Raw genomic sequence first — 6,463 nt, forward strand, 5'->3', positions numbered from 1 at the left:
AGTTTTTAACTGAGTTCTTGCAGATCTGTGAGACTGTAAAGACAAATGGAGTTAATCCTGAAGTCTACAGACTCATGCTTTTCCCTTTTGCTGTAAGAGACAGAGCTAGAATATGGTTGGATTCACAACCTAAGGATAGCCTGGACTCCTGGGATAAGCTGGTCACTGCTTTCTTAGATAAGTTCTTCCCTCCTCAAAAGCTGAGCAAGCTGAGAGTGGATGTTCAAACCTTCAAACAAAAAGATGGTGAATCCCTCTATGAAGCTTGGGAAAGATACAAGCAGTTGACCAAAAGATGTCCATCTGACATGTTTTTAGAATGGACCCTATTAGATATATTCTATTATGGTCTCTCTGAATTTTCGAAAATGTCACTGGATCATTTTGCAGGTGGATCTATTCACCTGAAGAAAACGCCTGAAGAGGCTCAAGAACTCATTGACATGGTTGCAAACAACCAGTTCATGTACACCTCTGAGAGGAATTCCGTGAATAGTGGGATACCTCAGAAGAAAGGAGTTCTTGAAATTGATGCTCTGAATGCCATATTGGCTCAGAACAAAATGTTGACTCAACAGGTCAACATGATCTCTCAAAATCTGAATGGATTGCAACAGGCATCCAACAGTACTAGAGAGGCAGCTTCTGAAGAAGCTTATGATCCTGAGAACCCTGCCATGGTAGAGGTTAATTATATGGGTGAACCTTATGGAAACACCTATAATCCATCATGGAGAAATCATCCAAATTTCTCCTGGAAGGATCAACAAAAGCCTCAACAAGGCTTTAACAATGGTGGACGCAACAGGCTGAGTAATAGTAAGCCATATCCATCATCTTCTCAGCAGCAGACAGAGAATTCTGAACAAAACACTTCTAATTTAGCCAATATAGTCTCTGATCTGTCAAAGGCCACTTTCAGTTTCATGAATGAAACAAGATCCTCCATCAGAAACTTGGAGGCACAAGTGGGCCAGCTGAGTAAGAAAGTCATTGAAACTCCTCCCAGTACTCTCCCAAGCAATACAGAAGAAAATCCAAAAGGAGAGTGCAAGGCCATTGATTTAATCAAAGTGACCGAATGCATAGGGGAGGAGGAGGACGAAAATCCTAGTGAGGAAGACTTCCTGGGATGTCCTTCAAGCAAGAAGGAGTTTCCTATTAAGGATCCTGAGGAATCTGAGGCTCATACAGAGACCATAGAGATTCCATTAAATCTCCTTCTGCCATTCATGAGCTCTGAAGACTATTCATCATCTGAAGAGGATGAAGATGTCACTGGAGAGCAAGTTGCTCAATATTTAGGAGCTATCATGAAGCTGAATGCCAAGCTGTTTGGTAATGAGACTTGGGAAAGTGAACCTCCCTTGCTCATTAGTGAACTAGATACTTGGATTCAGAAAACTCTACCTCAAAAGAAACAAGATCCTGGCAAGTTCTTAATACCTTGTACCATAGGCACCATGAGCTTTGAAAAAGCTCTATGTGATCTGGGATCAGGGATAAATCTGATGCCACTCTCTGTAATGGAGAAGCTGGGGATCATTGAGGTACAACCTACCTTGTTCTCATTACAATTGGCAGACAAGTCAGTAAGACAAACTTATGGAATAGTAGAGGACGTGCTAGTAAAGGTTGAAGGCCTTTACATCCCTGCTGATTTCATAATCCTAGACACTAGGAAGGAAGATGATGAATGCATCATCCTAGGAAGACCTTTCCTAGCCACAGCAGGAGCTGTGATAGATGTCAACAGAGGAGAATTAGTCCTTCAATTGAATGGGGACTACCTTGCGTTTAAGGCACATGGCCATCCCTCTGTGACAAAAGAGAGTAAGCAGGAAGAGCTTCTCTCAGTTCAGAGTCAAGAAGAGCCCACACAGTCAAACTCTAAGTTTGGTGTTGTGAGGCCACAACCAAACTCTAAGTTTGGTGTTCAAACCCCATATCCAAACTCTAAGTTTGGTGTTGGGACTACACACAAAAATTGACCTGATCATCTTGTGGCTCCATGAGAGTCACTGTCAAGCTATTGACATTAAAGAAGCGCTTGTTGGGAGGCAACCCAATTTTATATATCTAATTTTATTTTATTTTGTTTCTTTGTTATTTTTGTGTTTAATTAGGTACATGATCATGAGGAGTCACGAAAAAATAAAAAAAAATTAAAAACAGAGTCAAAAACAGAAGAAAAAAATTGTTCACCCTGGAGGCAGCGCAGACTGGCGTTCAACGCCAGTAAGATGCATCTGGCTGGCGTTCAACGCCAGAACAGAGCACCATTCTGGCGCTGAACGCCAGAAACAAGCAACAACCTGGTGTTAAACGCCAGGAAGGTGCACAGAGAGGACAAGCTGGCGCTGAACGCCAGAAACAAGCATGAAACTGGCGTTCAACGCCAGGAACATGCATTACATGGGCGTTGAACGCCCAGAACATGCATCAATGGGCGTTTGAACGCCAGAATGATGCATGAAGGCATTTTACATGCCTATATGGTGAAGCAATGGTATTTCTTTTCACCCCAGGATCTGTGGACCCCACAGGATCCTCCTCAGGATCTGTGGACCCCACAGGATCCCACCTACCATATTCCCACTTTACCTCCTAATCCTATTTTTGTGATTTGAATATCCCATGTCACAATTCCCAATATTCTTCATCAATCACCTCAATTCCTCTTCCCAATTACCCCATTCACCATTCATATCAACCTCCTCTTCCCCATAAACCCCACCTACCCTCATAAAATTCAAATTCATTTTCCCACCCATTCCCACCCAAATTGGCCGAACCTATACCCTCCCCTCTCCCTATAAATACCCTTCCACTCTTCTTCATTTTCACACATCACAAACCCACATTCTCCCACATAGCCGAACCACCTCTTCTCCCTCTGTTCCATATTCTCTTCTTTTTCTTCTTCTACTTTTCTTTTCTTTCTTGCTCGAGGGCGAGCAAAATTTTAAGTTTGGTGTGGTAAAAGCCTAAGCTTTTTGTTTTTCCATCACCATCAATGGCACCTAAGGCCGGAGTATCCTCAAGAAAAGGAAAGGGGAAGGCAAAAGCTGCCACCTCTGAGTCATGGGAGAAGGAGAGATTCATCTCCAAGAGCCATCAAGACCACTTCTATGATGTTGTGGCAAAGAAGAAGGTGATCCCCGAGGTCCCTTTCAAGCTCAAAAAGAATGAGTATCCGGAAATCCGACATGAAATCCAAAGAAGAGGTTGGGAAGTCTTAGCCAACCCCATGCAACAAGTCGGCATATTGATGGTTCAAGAGTTCTATGCCAATGCATGGATCACTAGGAACCATGATCAAAGTATGAACCTGAATCCAAAGAACTATATCACAATGGTTCGGGGGAAATACTTAGATTTTAGTCCGGAAAATGTGAGGTTGGCATTTCACTTGCCTATGATGCAAGGTGATGAACGCCCCTACACAAGAAGGGTCAACTTTAATCAAAGGTTGGACCAAGTCCTTATGGACATATGTGTGGAAGGAGCTCAGTGGAGAATAGACTCCAAAGGCAAGCCAGTCCAACTAAGAAGACTGGACCTCAAGCCTGTGGCTAGAGGATGGTTGGAGTTCATCTAAAGATCCATCATTCCTACTAGCAACCGATCTGAAGTTACTGTGGATCGGGCCATCATGATCCATAGCATCATGATTGGAAAAGAAGTAGAGGTTCATGAGGTCATCTCCAATGAACTCTACAAAATAGCCGACAAGTCCTCACCCATGGCACGGCTAGCATTCCTCACCTTATTTGCCATCTATGTTACTCAGCTGGAGTTATCATAGATGGAGATGTCTCCATTGAAGAAGACAAGCCCATCACCAAGAAAAGGATGGAGCAAACAAGGAAGTTCCTCACGGCCCTCAAGAAGAACATGAGGAAGTTCATCATCAACAAATGCCTCAAGGAATGCACTTTCCTCCCAACAACTATTGGGAGCAACTCAATACCTCTTTAGAAGATTTGAGCCATAATATTGAACAATTAAGGGTGGAACATCATGAGCACTCCATCATTCTCCAAGAAATAAGAGAAGATCAAAGAGCAATGAGGGAGGAGCAACAAAGGCAAGGAAGGGACATAGAAGAGCTTAAGGACATTGTTGGTCCTTCAAGAAGAAGACGCCACTAAAGGTGGATTCATTCCTTGTTCTTTATTTCTTTCTGTTTTCGGTTTTTAATTATTGTGTTTATCTATGTTTTGTGTCTCTACTTCATGATCATTAGTATGTAACCATGCCTTAAAAGCTATGAATAAAATCCATTAGTCTTTCACCTCTCTTAAATGAAAAATGTTTTAATTCAAAAGAACAAGAAGTACATGAATTTCGAATTTATCCTTGAATTTAATTTAATTATATTGATGTGGTGGCAATACTTTTTGTTTTCTGAATGAATGCTTGAACAGTGCATATTTTTGATCTTGTTGTTTATGAGTGTTAAAATTGTTGGCTCTTGAAAGAATGATGAACAAAGAGAAATGTTATTGATGATCTGAAAAATCATGAAATTGATTCTTGAAGCAAGAAAAAGCAGTGAAAAGGAAGCTTGCGAAAAAAAAAAGTGGCGAAAAAAATAGAAAGAAAAAGAAGGAGCAGTAGAAAAAGCCAATAGCCCTTAAAACCAAAAGGCAAGGGTGGCAAGGATCCAAGGCTTTGAGCATCAATGGATAGGAGGGCCAAGGAAATTAAATCCAGGCCTAAGCGGCTAAATCAAGCTGTCCCTAACCATGTGCTTGTGTCATGAAGGTCCAAGTGAAAAGCTTGAGACTGAGTGGTTAAAGTCGTGATCCAAAGCAAAAGAGTGTGCTTAAGAGCTCTGGACACCACTAACTGGGGACTCTAGCAAAGCTGAGTCACAATCTAAAAAGGTTCACCCAGTCATGTGTCTGTGGCATTTGGGTATCCGGTGGTAATACTGGAAAACAAAGTGCTTAGGGCCACGGCCAAGACTCATAAGTAGCTGTGTTCAAGAATCAACATGCTTAACTAGGAAAGTCAATAACACTATCCGAAATTCTGAGTTCCAGAGACGCCAATCACTCTGAACTTCAAAGGAAAAAGTGAGATGCCAAAACTATTCAGAAGCAAAAAGCTACAAGTCCCGCTCATCTAATTAAATTAATATTCATTGATATTCTGGAATTTATAGTATATTCTCTTCTTTTATCCTATTTGATTTTCAGTTGCTTGGGGACAAGCAACAATTTAAGTTTGGTGTTGTGATGAGCGGATAATTCATACGCTTTTTGGCATTGTTTTTATATAGTTTTTAGTAAGTTTGAGCTACTTTTAGGGATGTTTTCATTAGTTTTTATGTTAAATTCACATTTCTGGACTTTACTATGAGTTTGTGTGTTTTTCTGTGATTTCAGGTAAATTCTGGCTGAAATTGAGGGATTTGAGCAAAACTCTGAAGAAGGCTGACAAAAGGACTGCTGATGCTGTTGGAATCTGACCTCCCTGCACTCGAAATGGATTTTCTGGAGCTACAGAACTCCAATTGGCGCGCTCTCAACGGCGTTGGAAAGTAGACATCCAGGGCTTTCCAGAAATATATAATAGTCCATGCTTTATTCGAAGATTGACGACGTAACTTGGCATTGAACGCCAAGTTCATGCTGCTGTCTGGAGTTAAATGCCAGAAAAACGTCATGATCCGGAGTTGAACGCCCAAAACACGTCATAACTCGGAGTTCAACTCCAAGAAAAGCCTCAGCTCGTGGATTGATCAAGCTCAGCCCAAGCATACACCAAGTGGGCCCCGGAAGTGGATTTATGCATCAAATACTTACTCATGTAAACCCTAGTAGCTAGTCTAGTATATATAGGACATTTATCTATTGTATTAGACATCTTTGGTCTCAGTTTGTTTTATCTTCATCTTAGGAGATCATTGATCACGTTAGGGGGCTGGCCATTCGGCCATGCCTGAACCTCTTTACTTATGTATTTTCAACGGTGGAGTTTCTGCACACCATAGATTAAGGGTGTGGAGCTCTGCTGTACCTCAAGTATTAATGCAATTCTATTTTCTTTTATTCAAATCTCTTTTATTCTTATTCCAAGATATTCATTCGTACCCAAGAACATGATGAATGTGATGATAAGTAACCCTCATTATCATTCTCACTTATGAACGTGCGTGATTGACAACCACTTCCGTTCTACATGCAACAGAGCTTGAATGCGTATCTCTTAGATTCCCCAACAGAATCTTCGTGGTATAAGTTAGATAGATGGCGGCATTTATGAGGATCCGGAAAGTCTCACCTTGTCTGTGGTATTCCGAGTAGGATCCTGGGAATCCGGAAAGTCTAACCTTGTCTGTGGTATTCCGAGTAGGATTCCGGTAATGAATGACTGTGACGTGCTTCAAACTTGCAAGTGCTGGGCGTTAGTGACAGACGCAAAAGAATCAAGGGATTCTATTCCAGTAGGA

At 41.5% G+C, this 6,463-nt stretch overlaps 1 non-coding gene across 1 annotated transcript; it reads right to left on the reverse strand.

Annotated features, from left to right (window-relative positions):
- Positions 1–206: 206 nt before the first annotated feature.
- On the reverse strand, positions 207–310 carry LOC114927388 (small nucleolar RNA R71). Its single transcript, XR_003817691.1, has one exon. It is a non-coding gene; the product is annotated as a small nucleolar RNA R71 (small nucleolar RNA).
- Positions 311–6,463: the final 6,153 nt, after the last annotated feature.

Source organism: Arachis hypogaea, unplaced genomic scaffold (assembly GCF_003086295.3).
Source record: "Arachis hypogaea cultivar Tifrunner unplaced genomic scaffold, arahy.Tifrunner.gnm2.J5K5 arahy.Tifrunner.gnm2.scaffold_467, whole genome shotgun sequence".
In the NCBI taxonomy this organism is placed as follows: Eukaryota; Viridiplantae; Streptophyta; class Magnoliopsida; order Fabales; family Fabaceae; genus Arachis; species Arachis hypogaea.